The 21976-nt window shown below is 33.5% G+C and overlaps 1 pseudogene; it reads right to left on the reverse strand.

Annotated features, from left to right (window-relative positions):
- Positions 1 to 159: 159 nt before the first annotated feature.
- Positions 160 to 20387, reverse strand: LOC130218071 (myotubularin-related protein 6-like; annotated as a pseudogene).
- Between the last annotated feature and the right edge of the window lie 1589 nt (positions 20388 to 21976).

The raw sequence follows: 21976 nt of genomic DNA on the forward strand, positions 1-21976 counted from the left end.
ATCTCTTCTACTAGCAGCTAACAGTTTCTGCTGCTCCACTCAGCACTTCCTGCTTGGGGCGTGTCTCAGTGCAAACAGACAGGTGCATTCTGGGAAATGTAGTTTTTTGACGTTTCTTTACGTATTTATGGCTGATGTGTAAAGATGAATGAAATTGTATTAGAATTCGCTACTCTTTTTGACGCAGTTCCAAAGGATGTGGTTTTGCTTAAAAAAATGTATTTCAGAAGGGATTGGCATAGGTAATTCTTGTGAAAACATTTTCATCTTGATGTTTTGCGTATATCCAGTGATGGTTTCAGCTAGAAGGGCATCCGCTGTGTAAAACATATGCTGGATAAGTTGGCGGTTCATTCCGCTGTGGGCGACCCCAGATTAATAAAGGGACTAAGCTGAAAAGATAATGAATGAATGAATGTTTTAAGTAGGGCTGTTGCCTCACAGCAAGAAGGTTTCTGGTTTGAGCCTCGGCTGGGTCAGTTGGCCTTTCTGTGTGGAGTTTGCATGTTCTCCCTGCGTTCGCGTCGGTTCATTCTGCTGTGGCAACCCCTGATTAACAAAGGGACTAAACCAAAATGAAAATTAATGAATGAGTGGCGCAGTAGATAGTGCTGTCGCCTCATAGCAAGAAGGTCGCTGGTTCGAGCCTCGGCTGAGTCAGTTGACGTTTCTGTGTGGTTCGCGTGGGTTTCCAAAGACGTGTCTTACATCTTGTAAAAGGGTCAAATAGGAGCCCATGAAAGGCTTTGAGATGAAAAGGACTTGACTGCATGTCTGTTTTACTCACTGAAGGTCTTCCCTCTGCCGCTGGCTGTTCCCCAGGAAGTTGCCAAACTGGCAGGAATGGATGTGCTCATGGATCTGAATGAGAAACCACTCGCTAAACTCAAAAGCCTGAGGAAACTGTTCCGTCAGCTGCCAAACACACTCCAGGAATTGTGTGAATATGGGGGATACTTCCTTAGGATCGGGGTCCAGCTGATCACACCTGCGGAAAAGGACATGGAGATTATTTCCAGTGTTACTTTCATCAGCGAAAATAAATGGCTGATAAAGGCCAGCTGGAGATCTCAATGAGAAATTCAAATATTCAGATATTAATATATCGTTACGTTTGATGTTTTCTTTCTTTATGTATTTATTTTTCTCACCCTCCTTTCCGCTTACTCAACCCTTAGGTTTCTTATTGGTTCATCATCTGTCCATCATCATTATGACGGTGTCGGTTCCACCAATCCCCGGACGAGCCCCAAGCGTTTAAAGCCCCGACAGACCAGGGTGTGGTGTGCGCTCTGCCTCGGCGTACCTTTGTGCTCCACACAATTTGTTTTTTGACATGCTTAGGCTGTTTAGTGATTTATTATCTCCGTTTATTGTAGTAATTCGACTTTGCTTGTTGAACTTCGTTGGCTTTAAGTAAAATAATGTGATGGTTGTTGTGTAATTCTAATCTGAGCCTTTGACCGTCTTGTTAAGTTTGTTTTAGTTTAGATGGATTTTTGTTAGATTAGTTTGAGTGTTTTTCCTCCTGTGTAATTTTGAGTTTTGTAGTTTAATTACTTTAGTTCGGGTGTCGTGTACACTGAAGATCTCGGTTTTTATTTGTATTATTCCTTTTTTTTGCCTAGTTCAGACTTTGAATTTAAGGATTGTTTTGTTAATTTCTTTGCTTACACTCTGTTTTTTTTAAAGAGAATAATTATGAATGTTTATTTCTTTTTTCCATTTATTATTGTTACATATTGTTTAAACCCCTCAGTAAAAAGCTTAAATAGAGAGTTGATTCTTGCCTCATCCTCGCACACATTGCACCTGTCTCACCTAAATGTTACAGCATCCCACTTAAACATCTTAAACTCATACCAATATAAATATCCAGTATGTCTAATGAGGGAGCAAAAAAGAAAGGCAAAGCACCAGGGGACAAAATGGGATCTAAACTGAAGTCAAAGAGGAGGGAAACTTACGCAGTGTGTCTCTACAATGTTTTAAAGCAGGTGAGTGATGTTTTTATGAATAATAATGATGATTATCAAAAAAACTAATAACTTCTAATGTCAATTTTGATCAAAACACCTGCATAATTCATTGAGTCAGATCTTTTTAATAAATCAATTGAATCAAATCTCCAACCGGAATGTTCAAGAAACTTGTGAGAATCATGCTGACCTGTCTGCGAACTTGTGTCCAAAGGAAATCCAGTCCTTTTCAATGAGTACCTGAGAATGAGAGGAAGATATATTAGGAGGTGGAAGTGACAGATGGCAAAAGTCAGCTTGAATCTATGAAAGGTTTCCTACCATGAAACCTTTGATGGTGCGATAGTATGGATCCATCAGCAGAGAGCCTAGAGCGCAGACCTGAGCCGTCCGATCCCATCCATCAGAGCAGTGCACGAGGACACTGGCGCCCTCCACACTCACAGCCTGGTATTACAAAACATTCATTAATAATCTGCTCAATTCATACCAGAGTTGGCATCGTTAACTAATAACACTATTAAAAATATAAGCCCAGCAAACTTCTCAAGATTGCATCATCTTAAAATATTTTATGAGCAATATTTCAGTCAACTAACAAGTTTTATTTAATTATTATAGAATTAATTTTATTATTATTTTTTCATTTAAGCTGTGACATATTTCGTTTAAAAAAAATTTAGTTACATTATTATATTTTCTACTCATTATAGTATTGCGTTTAATCCTTCATTTAACTACTTTACTTGTTTTAATAAACATTTTTATTTATTTTATATCATTTGTATCTTTTGTGTGTATTTCTAGATTCTGTGAAGTTCTGGATTATTTATTTGATTAATACTTAATATTTTTGTAGCTATTATTATACAATTATTATAAATATTTGATAACATTTTAATCCAATATGTATTTTTTTATTTCTTTTACACTAATTTTGTTTAATGATTTATCTTAATTAAATATTAGATTATTTTAAAAGAATTTTTAAATGATTTAAATAGTGCAAATATGTTTAATTAAACAAGATGAATTAAATACATTAAGCTATTTATTTACATATTTATTTAATTTATGCTGTGAAAAATCCAATAAAAATATTTAGTTTCTATTAAGTTACATAATTTTTTTCTCTATTACAGTATTGTTTATTCCTTCATTAATTACTTTACTTGTTTTAACAAACATATATATATATATATATATATATATATATATATATATATATATATATATATATTATATATATATATATATATATATATATTTTCTATTCCTTTATTTGTTTATTTCTGGATTCTGTGTAGTTCTGGATTATTTATTTGAATAATACTTAATATTTTTGTAACTATTATTATAGAATTATTCTAAATATTTGATAACATTTTAATCCAATTTTATTTATTTGTTTGTTTCTTTTATACTAATTTTGTTTAGTGATTTATCTTAATTAACGTTTAATTATTTATTTGAATCTTATTATTTAAAATTCATTAAATAGTTTAAATAAATATATTTAATTAAATTAGATGAATAAAATACATTTAAGCTATTTATATTTATTTGTATTTATTTATGCTGTAAAAATAAAGTGTAAAATATTTAGTTTCTATTAAGTTACATTATTTTTTTTCTACTCATTACAGTATTGTGTTTAATCCTTCAATAAATTACTTAATTTAATAAACATTTTCATTCATTTCTTTATATAATTCATATCTTTGTGTGTATTTTTGGATTCTGTGAAGTTCTGCATTATTTATTTGAATAATACTTCATATTTTTAGTTATTATACAGTTATTCAAAAAATTTGACAATTTAAATGCAATTTTTATTATTTGCTTGTTTCTTTCTTTTATACAAATTTAGTTTAGTGCCTTATCTTAATTAAATGTTTAATTATTTATTTTTAATCCTACTTTTAAACTCATTAAATAGTTAAATAAATACATTTAATTAAATAAGATTAATTAAATACATTTAAGTTATTTATTTATGTATGTATGTATGCATGCATCGGTCGAGTCGGTCGGTCGGTCGTCGGTCGTAGTCGGTTCGGGGTCGGTCGGTCGGTCGGTCGGTCGGTCGGTTTATTTAATTTATGCTGTAATGATATAGGTGTAAATTATTTAGTTTCTATTAAGTTACATAATTTTTTTCCAACTCATTATAGTATTCTGCTTAATCCTTCAATAAATTACTTAATTTAATAACATTTTTATTTATTTCTTATATAATTCATATCTTTTGTGTGTATTTCTGGATTCAGTGAAGTTCTAGGTTATTTCGTTGAATAATACTTCATATTTTTGTTGCAATTATTATACAGTTATTCTAAATATTTTAATAACATTTTATTACAATTTTATTGTTTATTTATACTAATTTTATTAGCGATTTATCTTCATTAAATGTTTTGATTTCTTATTTTAATCGTACTTTATATAAGTTAAATAAATCTGTTTAATTAAATGAGATGAATTCAATTCATTTATTTAAGTCATTAATTTTTTATTTTATTATGATGCAAAAAGTTTAAAAAATGTTTTACTTTGGCAAGAAATATAGCTGCGTCCATGATGGCTTTGATGTGACGCAACCATCCACTGTTTTCCAGTCCAACCAGATAATCAGTCATGGAAAGGGAGCGTGTTCCCACCACTATGAGAAAAGCACACGTTGACAATCCACAAAATATAATGAAAATGAACCAAAATCTCCTACTTTAAATGTTCCAGACCTTCTAGAAGCTTCTGCAAACTTCCTCTCATCACATGGATGTTCTCAATGCCCACAAACTGGAAGCGGATATTGGAGTAGTTGTCCTCATTCTCATATCCTTTCCCTGCTGCACGATTCGCTAATGCGTTCAAACTGCAATAACAACAAAAAGTACTTAAAAAGGTCTATGTCCACCAAAAAAATAAGAATAAACTTCATGATGTTGTACCTTAGGTCGCGTGTCCATCACGTATATATATCGGCTGTTGTGATTGGCTTGCTAATGGCCTGAAGCATGTGCTCGTCTTCCAAACAGCGAGCGCTGAAGCCAGAAAGAGGCTGACTACACCGACACACTGCTGCCTAGAGAAATCAAACAGATATATCCAGCAATTTGAGTATAATATAAAATCAGATTGTAGAGTTTGTATTTAAACACTTTGGATTAATTTTTTAATCCATTTCTGAATGTCAAACAGGTTTTGGATGAACAGGCTGTCAATGGAGGGAAATACATTTCTCAGACTTGATAAAAATAGATCTCCATTTGTGTTCCAAAATGTCTTATGGGTCTGAAAGACATGAGTCACATGTCAGTGGATTTAGTTTTTTTTTAATCAGTGACTTTTTTTAATTTAACGTTTTTTATTTGAAGTCTTTTATTTTTTAATTACAATGTACCTATATTGGTCTAAACTGTTTGAATAATAAAGACACAATATTAACAAGCAAAGGTTCTAGATGTGCAATCAATGACATCGGAACAGAGAGCTAATGAATGAGTGTGTAATGAAAATTGTGGTAACTGCATCGTTTATTTTTTTGCAATGCAAAACATTTTATAATCATTAATATAATTATTTTTAATTAACCATAGTTTTTATTTGCAATCTTTATTTTTTAATTACTATGTACTTATTTTTTCCCCTAAAACTAAATATTTTTGATTGAATCATAAAAAAAACAATGTTTCATCAAAACTCCACAAGTATTATGTTTGCATCCAAAGTTGTGAGTGTATGTCATGTACAATTCGAAAATTATTATGAATGCACAAAACATTTATGAATAAAACAGTTTCGATTCCATTTGTGTAAGAGAATAAAAATGGGCACCTCTAATTATACTATTAGTTTTATCTACAATTATATATATATTTTTAATTCTTTTTTTATTTCTATTGAAATGTATATATATCATTTTATCAGATTAAAAATGTATCAGACAATTTGAGCCATATGTTTATTACAATTAGTACAGGGCAAAAATTTAGCACGATTAATTGAATCCAAAATAAAGTTTGTTTTGACATAATGCAAATGTGTACTGTGTATCTTTACTATGTATATATAAATGCACACATGAATATATTTGAGAATGTTTATTTACATTTACATATAAAATATATGTGTATATGATAAATGATATATAAATGTAAATATCCATGTAACAAAATTGTTTTGTTTCTATGTATGTGTTGTATCACATACAAGTGATAATATATCAAATACACACACACATATATCATGTCAAAACAAACTTTTATTTTGAATTAATCACTAATCTTTGCCCAGCACTAATTATAATGCACATTTTTTACAATTTATTCACATTTTGGTGTTTCGATTCAGCATTTTAATGTGATATCCCACAAGATGTATGGAAACTTAGTTATTAACTATAGTTATCGATGGGCACACTAAAAAGGACAGAAGCCGCTGGCAAACAGTCGGGATTTGCCAGTAAAATTACTGCCGATCTGGAAACACCATGATTGTTGTGTTGGGTAACATGTTGTGTGTGTTACATGTGTGAGGGTGTGGATGTTTAACATAAACTGCCTCTGTGTGTTGGACAAGCCATTACCTGTTTGCCATTTCATACTTCAATGTAACGGCAACACAGCAGAACAACTAACGCCAATTACTGTGTGGGACTTAAATGTGTCTTAATGAATTAAAGGAAGAAAATCGGCTCATAAACCAACTGGCTTCCTTTTCCAAACAGTGTGGTGGACACATGAAACAGTCTTTACCTTCTTCTCCTGGTAGAAATAGGTCAGGACAGGAAAGCGGCCTTTTGCTTCTGAATTTGGAGCTGCCAACTATGATGGGTTACTGGCTGTAATTGGGACGTATAAGTCTCTGGGATCTGTCTCACACACCTGAGAACAGAATTTAAAAGTGTGTTATCTATTAGCATTGAAGAAAACCATTACCAGACTTGATATTGCAGTAATAATCTGTTGTAACTATGCTCTAATGGTCATAATCATAATCTTAACAGTAAACTTGTATAGTTTTTAGAGTTGTTTTCATGTATAATGTTTTTTGTCACTCTCTATGTGTGTTTGTGGATTTTACAAACATTGAACCACTGAAAAGTATTTAAAAAAAGCTTGTGATTATAATATGAATATAATATATATAATATATATATAATAATATGAATATGAAAACTCCACTGGATCCTTAAAGTGTCAAGTGTCAACATAACCTCTTAACTCTGATTGTTAAGGGGCTCCGTTTACACTAATATGTTTCGTTTTAAAATACATACGTTTTTCTATGGCTAAGGTTACGATTTAAAGTGCCGAAAACTGAGCTTTTTGAAAACGCTGTAGAGGCTGTTTTCATTTTAAAAACACTGCTTGCTCCGTCTCAGTGTGGATGGGGGAAAACGGAAACATCTGAAACGGAGGCGGGGCTGCAGACATTCATCTATCTGATTGGGGCTTTTTCCTTAATATTAGCCTAAACAAAGATCAGTCTTGCATCCTCTCCTTGTAAGTTCAGACTTTGCAAGTTTGATATGGAAAACAATCTCCCGAGAACACGTCGGGTAAATCTTCAAAGGGAACAGTGTACTTTATAACCTCATTCGCATCACCCTGGCTACGTTGTTTCACTTTCCTTAACTAAAATGAACACATGATATGAGGAACTGCCTAGTTTATATTTTGATATTAGCAACTTAACAGACTCCAAAAATGTTGAGGCATCGTGTAGCTGCATATTTATATGACCGTCATCTTCACTGTATGCATATTTATTACAAAACAGAGCCTATAACATAACTGCCTCCTTTCATTTTTTATTGAAAAATATGAAAAAACTACCTTGTCTTTTGCTGAATATAGTGTAATAATCAATAATGGCCATTATAAAAGTATAACGTACAATAAGTTTATACAATATAGGAAATAAATGCAAGCAATCTGTCAAATGTGCAGAGTCAGTGTACGTGGTTACATAAATTAATACATTAACTTCACTTTACGCTCAGCCATAACACGTTACCTGAGAACAAGTAATAGATTCAAAAGACCAAAGTCGGGGAATATGTCATTAGATAGAGACGAGATAAATTGAATATCACGTTTTAACAAATATAGTGAGATTAGATCCAGCGGAAGATCCTTGATCAGCAGTCCTGACCTGCACAGCTCTCATTGCTGCAGTGCATGCCAGAGTGTGTGCGTGGTCATGTGATGTGCGTTTTCATCGACGTAGTGTAGACAGAGGAGTTGTTCAGAAAGGCACGGTGAAACGCCAGTATGGGCGCGAATCGTTTTCATTCTAAAATTATGTTTTTAAAACTGAAACATAAATTATTATTGGGCCTTAATTTCGCTCATTTCTGATGGAAAATAAAGATATTTTTGTGAATAAGTGCAGAATTTTCTTCATTTAAAAAACAGACAAAACAAATATGACATTTTCTGTTTAAATTCAGTTTGTTTCAATAATATTTATGTGATACCTTTTTTGTCTTTAACGATTTCATGAACTTTTAACATGTACTAAAGAAAACAAAAGAAAATAAGCAATAATAATAATAACAATAATAAAATTACAAATATATAAATAAAAAATGCACATACATACAGTTGAAGTCAGAATTATTAGCCCCCCTGTTTGTTTTTTCCCTAATTTCTGTTTAACTGAGAGAAGATTTTTTTCAACACATTTCTAAACATAACAGTTTTAATAACTCATTTCTAATAACTGATTTTTTTTAATCTTTGCCATGATGACTAAATAATATTAGACTAGATATTTTTCAAGACACTTCTATACAGCTTCAAGTGACATTTAAAGGTTTAACTAGGTTAATTAGGTTAACTAGGGAGGTTTAGGGCAATTAGTCAAGTTATTGTATAACGATGGTTTGTTCTGTAGAAAAAATATAGCTTTAAAGGGGCTAATAAATATGACCTTAAAATGTTTTTTTTTATATTAAAAACTGCTTTTATTCTAGCTGAAATAAAACGAATAAGACTTTCTCCAAAAGAAAAAAAAAAAATTATCAGACATACTGTGAAATGTAATTGCTCTGTTAAACATCATCTGGGAAATATTTAAAAAGTAAAAAAATTCAATGGGGGGCTAATAATTCTGACTGTACATGGCATATTAATAGCAGGTGATACAAGTTATACAGACAACATATTTGTATCCGCTTCCTTCAGAAACCCTACAAAGGGATTCCGTATTTTGATGATTTTAGCATTTTAATATATTTTTATAGTTATAGTTTTCCATCTGATATTTGGGTTTTGTTTTATTTTAGTATGAAAGAACTACTGAAAATTATTCTAAATAGCTCTGCTACAAAACTGTCAAAACAATAAATAACTCCAAGATGCAACTCATGAAATTATGACTAAACAATTCTAAAATATAAATGTAAATTTTTGTTTTAATCAGTTTAGATTTTTTGTATACAGTAGTTGTATATCAGAAATATCACGGTATTGTAAATTCTAATAATAAAAACTGTAATTATAAATAATGCTTTTAAATACACATAAAATAAAGCATCACATATTGGCAGTTTTTATGCTGATTTACACCTGTATCTACAGTGAAATCTTAAGATCCCATTCGTCAAAAAAGATTCTTTGCTCAGAGTCGTAACAACATTCATTCAGTGTCCATTTCTGTAAGTTACACTGTCATGTCAGCCAGCCTCAGTGTTCTGGTTAATTGTCATCCCATACAAATCGTCATGTTTAACATAAGATTTCTTTAATAAACAGCGATCTTCACTGCCTGGCTGAGATACGATATAAATTGGGTATCAGACCAAACAAGAAGCACTACATTCAATTATATTTTTCCGCGCCATGTCTTTCAAATTTGAAAATTAATTTTAGCCCAGTATTTTCAATGGAATTTCTGCGCTCGCCTGCAGAGAACGATGGCGCCTGTGTTTAAATGGTCTTTTGTCTCTTTTTACGTTTTAATAACCAAATGGATGCTTATGTCTAAATAACTGAATGTATTGTAATTACATTACAACATTGATGCTGTAAAAGGAACCTTTTGAAAGTGAAAATAGTTACCTAAAGCTCTCACCGGAAGTTCATCATTGGCTGAAAAACATTATCTGTGCATACAGTACAGCCCATTAGTGATAGCAAGTAGCACAATATTTTGTATCACGAATGAACCATTAAATCATTACTCACCCTGAAATGGTTTCAAACCTTCACGAGTAAAAGAAGATATTCAGAAGAATGCTGTAAAACGGTAACTATTGATATCCATAGTAACAAAAAAATAATAATACTACAGTCAATGGCTACCGGTTTCCAATATTCTTCAAATTATCTTCCTTTGTGTTTGACCAAAAAAAGAAACTCTAACTAGTTTTGATCAAGTGAATGGTGAATAAAAGATGACAGAACTTCCCATTTTTGGTTGAACTACACTTTAACGTTAAGAGTAATGAACAACGGATGATTTGCCAGATTTATTAACATATCAGAAAAACCCCATCAGCACTTTTACACACCAGTGAGGTCGCCTATTTATAACTAGACCCTAGTTTTTTTCTCATACTACTCTGTACACTCTATTTTAAGTAATTTGATAACTCGAGACCAAAATATAGGTCAAACATCATCTGAGAACAGGGTTCTCACTCTTTCATGAACAGCAGGTTCAAGGACGTTTTAAAGCACCATTAATTTTCAATTTGCCAAAATCAAAACTGGTAATATTCAAATGCGGTTTGTGAAATAGTGTTCAAATGTGCATTATGGTATCATTGTTCTTGTACAAGATTTAAATTTAAGATTTTAAATGAAGATTTTCTCAGTTTTCCTTCACTTTTTGAAAGCAGAACATTACAATTGTAAAAAAGAACACCACAGATTATAAATTCAAGCATTAATTAAGTTTTTAAGTAGTTTCCAGGCCTTGTCTTCGCTCATTCATTAATTTTCCTTCAGCATAGTCTCTATTTCTGAGGTCGCCACAGCGGAATGAACCGCCAACTATTCCTGCATATGTTTTACACAGCGGATGCCCTTCCAGCTGCAACCCAGTATTGGGAAACACTCAAACACACTCATTCTCTCTCTCACACACGCACACACACACACACATATACACTACGGACAATTTGTTCATTCTCCCCTATAACTCCCCTGTTTTAACTCCCCTATAGAGCATGTCTTTGGACTTGTGGGGGAAACCGAAGCACCTGGACGAAACCCACGCCAACACGGGGAGAACATGCAAACTCCACACAGAAATGCCAACTTGTCTAGCCAGGACTCGAACCAGTGACCTTCTTGCTGTGAGGTGACAGACCATGAGCCACCATGTCACCCAGCCTTGAATTCATACGTCTAAAATTCAAGAGGCGTGTGAACCCTGTGAGAAGCTGATGTAGGGTATGTTCCACAAATTAACCTTCCCATCATACCTTGTAGTTCCTGTTAACATCTGTCAGCTGCCACTGGTCACATGGCACACCCATCCGCTCAAACTCGGCCGCGAGGTCTATGAGTTGCCAGCCCTCCTCTCTCTGCTGGTCGTTCTGCTTTGGGTTGTAGGAGAAAGCGTACAGCTCGTCGTAGGACACTGGGGTACAGAATAAACAAATAAATAAAACACAAAAGGTGAAAGTCAAAAGTATTCAGGAGACCATCTGGAGTTTTGCGCTGGTGTATACTTGTCCTTGAACTTGAGTTAACAAAGCATGAATGTATCTGACATCCAATCAAAAAGAAAAAACAGAGGATGGCTAAGGCCTATTGGCCCCCGATGGGACTTTCAGAAAACTTACATTAACATTTAGTCATTTGGCAGACGCTTTTGTCCAAAGCAACTTACAATTGAGGAGGCATTCAGCAATCAGCCAATCACTAAGCATACAGTAGTCGCTTTAGGACAAAGCTTGTGAGAGAGTGAGAACAGCGATCCTTGCATGCATTAAATATAGCACATTATGACAAGTTTTTCTTGCTACACAACTGAAAATGCTCCAGATATAATACAGTTTTTAGTTCAGAATTGTAGTATTATAAAGTACTATAACGTTTTCTAACTGGCGAATGACATGATCTCGTGGGTGTCTGTCATCTTTAATGTGCATGCTTGTAATTTCAGGAGGCGTGGCTTTGGACGTCAAGGAAGGGACTGTGTTTCAAACATATTATGCTAACCGGTTATCATTTAGGCAGATCACCTACTGCATCTTTAAGCCCACTCACCTGTGTGAGGCACACTCAGAATTGCGTAATGTTTTGAGGCTGGGTTTAGTTTAAGGACGTGAGGATTTTACCCACCCGGTCTCAGTAGCCTAAGCAGAGAGCTGTAGATGTCGTGGCAGTCCCGCTCTCTGGGAATCACAAAGTGGACCACTCGGAAATTTCGGCACTGAATGAGGAGCGGGCAGCCAGTGGTTGTGAGGGACAGCTTCTCCACAGAGGCGATGTGGTGATGCAGGATCTGAACAAACAAACACATGCAGAGGAGATCAGGATGAGAGAACAAACTACAATTTCCTACATTTCCAAGTCACCGCTTGCACAGTCCAATTTGAAGCTGTCCTAACATGAAAAAAGAGCAGATTTTAAAGTATATTTAATAAGTTACTATCTGATGCTCATTACAGACTTTAGACTTTGTTTTGAACATGTGAAATATATATATATATATATATATATATATATATATATATATATATATATATATATATATATATATATATATATATATATATATATATATATATATAATTACAATTAATATACAAAACAATTGAATACAACGCAATACAACACAATTCTAACTCAAAAGAATAGGAAGAAGCAAATGCTTTTTATTCATACCCTTATCTCGACTTTACATCAATATTAAATAGCAATCCATAACAATAAATAATAATCCACGGCAATAATTATCAAATTAGTATAAAGTTTACTCGGTATAAAAACACTTAACGTGGGAATGAAATCAAAATATTCTCTCCTGATTTTAAATTGATATAGTTGTGCTTGTTATAAACCAGTGTTTCCCAACCCTGTTCCTGGAGGCACACCAACAGTACATATTTTGGATGCCTCCCTTTTCTGACCCATTAACTTCAGGTGTTGGAGTCTCTTCTGATGTAATGATAAGTTGATTCAGGTGTATTTGATTAGGGAGAGGTTGAAAATGTGTACTGTTGGTGTGCCTTCAGGAACAGGGTTGGGAACCACTGTTATAAACCATTCATTTTTTTTATGATAATTTCTTAAGGCGACACAGTGGCTCAGTGGTTAGCACTGTTGCCTCACAGCAAGAAGGTCTCTGGTTCAAGTCCTGGCTGGGTCACAGTATTTCAGTATGCTGATGTACATTTTAATTCAGTATGCTGATGTTAAACTTAAACAGAATATTGAGCAGGGGGTGGGGATCTCTTTTTGCACATCACTCCCTTATAGCAAACTAACAGCAAGAGGGTCGTCGTAATTAATAATATTGTGGCTGAAGCTGTCAAACTGAGGTCAACAAAGAAGGACCATCACTCCAAATGTGAAAAAAATGGTCTAACTTTGATCGAAGATTACAAAAACAGTAGATTTTTTTCAATGTATTAACTTTCACAGATTAATTGTTCACTTAAAGAATAATAATGTGTGTTAGCAAAATAGACATTGTAAATTTAGACTTAATACAGATTTTAAGACCAGCATTAAATCTGGCATCAGAAGCAAATCTTTGAGACTTTGTTCCAGCACTTTCTAAAAACTGTAGCTGGCTGTTTGGAGTAGCATATGCTCACATGACAGTGTGGAAACGAACGGAAATAAATTCCGCATCCTCACGTTTAGCTTCTTCTCTCTGCACGAAACGTCTCTGTCTGCCTGCAGTAATGCCTTCTGTTCCCCATGCATTATGCATTGCGTGCACACTTCAGTGATCAATGACAACAGCAGCCTGAGTCACCATGCAAATGGAAATGCAGATACATGCGCATTTTAAAAACACTCCAGATTTTGACCTTCCAAAAGTGCTGGGCATTTAATTGAATATGTTAATCGTGTGTGTTGAATTGTCATCGTCATGGTATTGAATTGTCATTGCACATTACTTTCATTTTATAAAGAGGAACACGAGAAAAGGAAGGAAGAAGAAAAATGGAAATGTCGACACGTCTTGAAAACATAAAAGATCAATATTACAGAAGTTGTAAATATAGTAGACTAGAATGGAAATTACTCATTTAAATAAAAAGTTTCATGCGTTAATCTTATCTGTTAAGATACATTTTAGTTTTACAGTATAGTTTTATGTATTTATGCAAAATAGTATTTGATTTGAATACTGTGTGTAATTTATCGATTACTGGCAAGCAGGAAAAAAAAATGCAACTTTCCTTCCTTCCATCCTTCCTTCCATCCATCCATCCATCCATCCATCAATCTGTCTGTCTATCTTTCTATCTGTCTATCCATCTATCAATCCAATCAATCAATCAATCAATCAATCAATCAATCAATCAATCAATCAATCAATCAATCAATCAATCAATCAATCAATCAATCAATCAATCAATCAATCAATCAATCCATCTATCCCTCTATCTATCTGTCAATCCATCCATCAATCAATCAATCAATCCATCCATCTATTTATCGGTCTGTCTATCTATCTGTCTATCCATCCATCTGTTTATCTGTCTATCAATCCAATTAATCAATCAATTCATCCATCAATCCATGCATTCAATCAATCAATCAATCAATCAATCAATCAATCAATCAATCAATCAATCAATCAATCAATCCATACAATCAATCCATCCATGTATTTGTCTGTCTATCTGTCTATCCATCCATCCTTCCATCAATCCAATCTATACAATCAATACATCCATCCATATATTCTGTCTATCTATCTTGCATGTGAAGCAGTTACAATTTATTGCATGTTTTATGAACATTTTAACGATTAATCACAAAAACACACTGACACAAACCAACTGACAATGCTCATTTTAACAATGCTAAAGAAAGACAAAATAAATTATTTATTATTATAAGTAAATTAATTATAATAAATAAATATACAAATTAATTATAATAATAATAACTAGTAACTTAAACTAAACAAAAAAACTATTATGAAAATAAATAGATTCAAATATGACAAATCTCAAAATATGGCTTGAATAAACATTATTAAAATCCAAGTAAGGTGTCCAAACTTGATGAAAAGATATAGTGGACATATGAATGAAAGAATTCTAAGGGAATCATTTAAGAGGCAGTAACTTTTATCAAAATAATAATGAAAAAAAATGTTCTAGGACAAATAATAATAAGGTTTAGGTTACATACAGTAATAGCATAAAAGCAAGCAAGCAATCTCAAGAGAGCATATTATAAAGTTCAGTTGTCTGTATTAGCAAGCATGCCCAGACTTTTGACCTTCCAGTGTGTAGACGATGGTGCAATAAGGTTAATAATCTGCGAATCTCACTCTGTGATGGACATAATAAAAATGGCAGATCACATCTTCAGCTATGTGGGTCATTGGTATTCATGTCCTCTCCTGGCCTGCCTGACACTCTCGTATTCACTTGGCCTCTAGGGCCAGCTCAGCCGACAAGTTTCCACAGCAGCAATGCCTACTACCAACGTGAGGAACTAGTAACCTCATTCCCATGACTCAATTCCCTATAATCCCACTATAAAAGCAAATAAAAGAGTGGCTTAGCAGTAATGTATGAAATATGAAGTCAGAATTATTAGCCTTCCTGAATTATTAGACCATCTGTATTTTTCCCCCAATTTCTGTTTAACAGAAATATTTTTAAACACATTTCTGTGCATAATAGTTTGAATAAGTAATTTCTAATAACTGATTTCTTTTATATTTGCCATAATGACAGTAAATAATTTTTCTAGATATTTTTCAAGCCACTAGTATTGAATTTAAAGGCTTAACTAGGTTAATTAAGTTAAGTTAGGGTAATTAGGCTAATATAACAGTGCGTTGTTCTGTAGACACAACAAAATATTGCTTTAGGGGGCTAATAATATTGACCTTAAAGTAGTTTTTAAAAAAATTAAAAAATATTTATATTCTAGACTAAATAAACCAAATAAGGCTTTCTCCAGAAGTAAAAAAATATTATACCAAATACTATGAAAAATTCCTTGCTCTGTTAAACATCATTTGGGAAATATTTAGAGGGCTAATTCATTTTGATTTTAACTGTGTATCCAAACCACACCATCAGTCACACAGGAGTTCATTATCACGTCATGACAGATCATTTGGAGACAGTTAAGAAGAGGCTGTTCATACCCATATCTCCTGGGAGCTGGTTGAATTACTCTCCACGAAGATCAGATGTGTGGCCGTCAGATGCAGCGTTCCTGTGACTGACTTGTTGCTAAAGCGATCCAGCAACTTCACTTGCTCTACCTGTAGAGAAAAGCATATATTGTTGTTTATTTATTAACTATAATTTTGATATTTTGATATTTCAACAGATTCTGCTGCTTAATATTTTACTGTGAATCGATCGTTTTTACAAATCTAAGTGGATTTAACATAAAACAATTAAGTTGTACTCAAAAAATCTTAAGAATTGTGTTGTTTCAACTCATTTAAAAGAAGTACTTTGAACAAGCAGCAAAGGTCATCTTTTGAGTGTTTTTTGTTTATTTATATTTTGGATATTTAAAGACGTTTTACTGTTCAAAAATAAACTTGTTTTTCATTTCGTTTCAAATTTATAGTATTTGAAAAACAGTATGCGAGAAGTACCTGGCTGACCTACAACTTCAAGTGAAATTTTGAATTGCGCATCCAATGGACGTTACATTATCCCACGATGCCCCACAAAAGAATTAATGAGTAAAAGTGAAGTGACGCAACTGATGTGGGTAGGTCATGCGATAATGACAAGTGGCTAAATAGTATATATAGTACTATATAATTAAAAATGGTAATGGATCCAAGTAGTGTGTCCGAATTCATGGTATTCGAACAACAGTAAGCGGTAAGTACCTGGCCAACTTACTACTTTTTTATTTAAGGTTAAAAAAAAATCTAAATTAAAGATCATTAAACTCAATATGTGGCTTTTGCATTTTTTAAGTATACTTTTATACATAAATAACACCCCGATTTATGGTTTTATATAGTTATGATAAGCAAAAAGTCAAATGAAAAAAAAAAAGTCTTTTGTTTTTATCTGATTAATCAATAAAACAATCGGCCAGCTAATCTATTATTAATATAATCATTAGTTGAAGCCCTAGTTTTAAGGAAAAATATGTGTAACTGATTTAACCATTGCAAAATCTGTTGAACTGAGCTTGATTCTTATTTTAGCTTACTCTATGAAATTGATCCAGGAAATATATAAATTTAATATATTTATGGGTGTTGCATAACAAAGCTGCATAGGTCAAATCATATTTAAGATGACAAACCACCAGTAAAACAGACTTGTACAGTTCAATGCCTTATTTAATTTATTTTTAAATCATTAAACATACAGTATTATTGCTTTAAACAAATTATATCCCATCACATATTTTTGCCAAATGCTAAGACGGAAAATAAGATTAGAGGTGATGTTTAGTAAAAACAAACAAACAAACAGGGAAAAATGTCTCCGCATGCAATGCATGAAACATAAATAACATAACACCATGAACGCTGACATTAATATCTGTCCATTAATATTATCTAAAACTACTGTACATTTCAATTAGATTTGGCTCCATTTCCCAGCAACTGGCCGGCAGCTAAGCAACACATTTCCTGTGGCCGCAATAAAATCAGCAGACATTACAAAACAAACAGCGAGTAAGATTTTTAAGAGGAACAAAAATACTATGTGGAAACTTTAGTTCAGGTATTAAAAGTAAACACTCTAATATATTCTGTATGAGTGAGACTTTTTTAGAGACTTGTTTATGAAACTTTTATAGACTTTTGGATTGTCAAAACATAATATATATAAAAAAGAATAAAATTATAGATGGGTCAAATCTGTAACACAACTTTATTTTTTTTTCATACATTAAATGTTTACTCTTTATTTATTGTTTTTTTTCTGTGCAAGGACATAAAATGGCATTCTTTGTAACATTACTTTATATGTAAAAAAAAAAGATAAGTCTTATCAGGCATATTTAGAATAGGAGTAATTGACATATTTTAAAGACTCTGTTTAATTGAGGTTTTATTTTAGCACATTCGTTCATTTTAATGCTCCCTATGTTGTTTACCAAGCTGAATTGAATATTGGTTCTGAAATCGCATGCAAGTAAGACTTCAAAACAACATTAGCACTATGTAATAGACTGTGAACAATGTTATACTTTGATAGTCATTGGCTGCTAATATGATTTCTCTATTTACAATTCGTGAATATTACTTTATAAAATTATATTATTGAGGAGAATGTCTGAATGTGCGAATTTAGCACCGATTTTACCTCAATCTCTGTTTAAAAAACAACAAGTGCAGGCCAAAAATACTAATTACCTGTTATTCTAAACCTTTATCCTTTCCAAACCACTAGGTTTACCTATTTGTCAGCAAGAAGTTTTTAATAATGCAAAATAAAATAAATTAAAAAGTCCCTACAATAAAAATGACATGTCAGAATAAAGATGCTGTTTAATTTGTATTTTACATAAACGTGGTATCTTCTAACTTATGCTAGATGACAATAGTACAATATTTCACAGATATTTTGACAAATTATTTTCATAAAAGTTGCAATTTTAATATATAGACATCCAAATGTCTTTGAGCCGAACAATCACCGGCCACTTTATAGTAAACCTGTCCAACTGCTCGTTAATCCAAATTTCTAATCAGCCAATCATATGGCAGCAACTCATTGCATTTAGCATGTAGACATGATCAAGACGATCTGCTGCAGTTCAAACCGAGCATCAGAATGGGGAAGAAAGGTGATTTAAGTGACTTTGAACATGGCATGATTGTTCGTACGAGATGGGCTGGTCTGAGTATTTCAGAAACTGCTGATCTACTGGGATTTTCACACACAATCATCTCTAGAGTTTACAGAAAATGGTCTGAAAAAGAGAAAATATCCAGTGAGCGACAGGTCTGTGGGTGCAAATGCCTTGTTGATGTCAGAGGAGAATGGCCAGACTGGCTCGAGCTGATATAAAGGCAACAGTAACACAAAAAAAACCCTCGTTACAACCGAGGTATGCAGAATACTACCTGAGTATTGTTGCTGACTTATGTTCATCTCTTAATGACCACAGTGTACCCATCTTCGATGGCTACTTCCAGCAGGATAACGCTCCATATCATAAACCAAGAATCATCTCAGACTGGTTTCTCGAACATGACAGCGAGTTCACTGTACTCAAATAGCCTCAACAGTGACCAGATGTCAATCCAAAAGAGCACCTTTGGGATGTGGTGGAACAGGAGATTCGCATCATGCATGTGCAGCCGACAAATCAGCAGCAACTGCATGATGCTATCATGTCATTATGGACCAAAATCTCTGAGGAATATTTCCACTAGCTTGTTGAATCTATGCCATGAAGGATTAAGGCAGTTCTGAAGCCAAAAGAGGGTCCAACCCCTAATGTGTACATAATAAAGTGGCCAGTGAGTGTATATACATATCTATCCATTTAAGGGCACAGGCAAAACGTTTGAAAAGAAAAGAAATATAGCGTTTGAAAAGAAAAAACATATAAAGTTAATTATATCAAGAATTATGATGTTTCTTTATGCCACAACAAACAATTTGCAATCATTTACAGTCAAAAATAAAAAGGAATTCCTGGGAGCCCACATGCCTAATATCTAATACCACAACAACAAACAAACAAATAAACAAACAAAAAATCCCGAATCAGCCTCCGAGACCCAAGGACAGTCCTTTCAGGATAGTCCAGTTCTGCAAAGCTTTTTAAATCTGTCAAGATGGCCACACATTCAAAGAGCATTCACATACCAGAACTTCATTCAAATGCACTCGACTCATTTACAAGGCCAGAAGATATATAGATGAACATAAACACAGCTGAGAACCGCGCGCCAGTTCATGTGGCGAAAACACAACACATAAATGGTTACGTTTAAAGAAACACGAGTTCAATGACATTTATCAATGGTTTGTGACTTTAAAGTTCTGACTCTTTCTGCCATACGTTGAAAGCTTATATTTAAGTCAGTTCTACCTTTGGCGTGCGGATGTGCTCCATTATGCCGCTGTTTTTAGTGTGGTCGGCACAAGGAATGGATGACAGTATCCGAAACAGACGCGTTCACACATCGGATGAAAAAGTGAAGAATAAATCCGCCTCCGTTTGAAGCCACGTTCAAAACATCTCTTCTACTAGCAGCTAACAGTTTCTGCTGCTCCACTCAGCACTTCCTGCTTGGGGCGTGTCTCAGTGCAAAACAGACAGGTGCATTCTGGGAAATGTAGTTTTTTGACGTTTCTTTACGTATTTATGGCTGATGTGTAAAGATGAATGAAATTGTATTAGAATTCGCTACTCTTTTTGACGCAGTTCCAAAGGATGTGGTTTTGCTTAAAAAAATGTATTTCAGAAGGGATTGGCATAGGTAATTCTTGTGAAAACATTTTCATCTTGATGTTTTGCGTATATCCCAGTGATGGGTTTCAGCTAGAAGGGCATCCGCTGTGTAAAACATATGCTGGATAAGTTGGCGGTTCATTCCGCTGTGGCGACCCCAGATTAATAAAGGGACTAAGCTGAAAAGATAATGAATGAATGAATGTTTTAAGTAGGGCTGTTGCCTCACAGCAAGAAGGTTTCTGGTTTGAGCCTCGGCTGGGTCAGTTGGCCTTTCTGTGTGGAGTTTGCATGTTCTCCCTGCGTTCGCGTCGGTTCATTCTGCTGTGGCAACCCCTGATTAACAAAGGGACTAAACCAAAATGAAAATTAATGAATGAGTGGCGCAGTAGATAGTGCTGTCGCCTCATAGCAAGAAGGTCGCTGGTTCGAGCCTCGGCTGAGTCAGTTGACGTTTCTGTGTGGTTCGCGTGGGTTTCCTCCGGGTGTTCCGGTTTCCCCCAGTCCAAAGACATGCGGTATATGTGAATTGGGTAGGCTAAATTGGCCATAGTGTATGTGTGTGTGAATAAGTGTGTATGTGTTTTCCAGTGCGATTCATTCCGCTGTGGTGACCCCAGATTAATAAAGAGACTAAGCCGAAAAGAAAATGAATGAATGAATGTTTTATTTGTGTTATTATTATTATTTTGTACTTTTTGTTTTTATATGCTGCTTGGATATAATGTTGTTTATGTTTAACAATGGAAGTTGAAAATGCCTGTTTGTATTACTTGATGGTTAAATAAAGAGATAGAGAATGAGTTTTGTGGACAAGAAATGTACAAATACGTTTATTAGAAAGTGTTTTACACAGAAATGCTATCCTGGTCCTAGTAAAAGAAGTATATTTTCCATAAGAATTTAGTTAATAAAATTAGACGTAAATATTTGACATTTCCTCTTCCTCCAAAATATATCGAAGTACATTTTAAAATGATGTATGATATTAACCCTGCAAAGAAGTTTCTGAGAAAAAGATTTAATGTGAATTGTAATGTTTGTCAACTCTGCAATAGTGATATTGAAACTGTTGAACATCGATTTCTTCATTGTAATTTGGTAATCCTTTCTGGTCTGATGTGGGCAACTGAATAAAACAATATATTTCAATGTTTCCTTCTATTTGTTGGGACATTGTGAAATTTGGAGAACATTTAAACAGCAAAAATGACTTAACAGCAAATTGTTAACTTATTTTACTTAAATTATTCATTCATAAATGCAAAACTTTGAAAACAGCTCCTCATTTGATTGTCTTTAAAACACAGTTTGCCATCTGAGGCTTTAAAAATAATGTCGGGTGAGAAGGCTAAACAAATGTTATGATTTGTTTCAAAAATATGGTTTTATTTAACACCTTACAAAGCTTATGTTTGATGTCTGCAC

Source organism: Danio aesculapii, chromosome 24, assembly GCF_903798145.1.
Source record: "Danio aesculapii chromosome 24, fDanAes4.1, whole genome shotgun sequence".
In the NCBI taxonomy this organism is placed as follows: domain Eukaryota; kingdom Metazoa; phylum Chordata; class Actinopteri; order Cypriniformes; family Danionidae; genus Danio; species Danio aesculapii.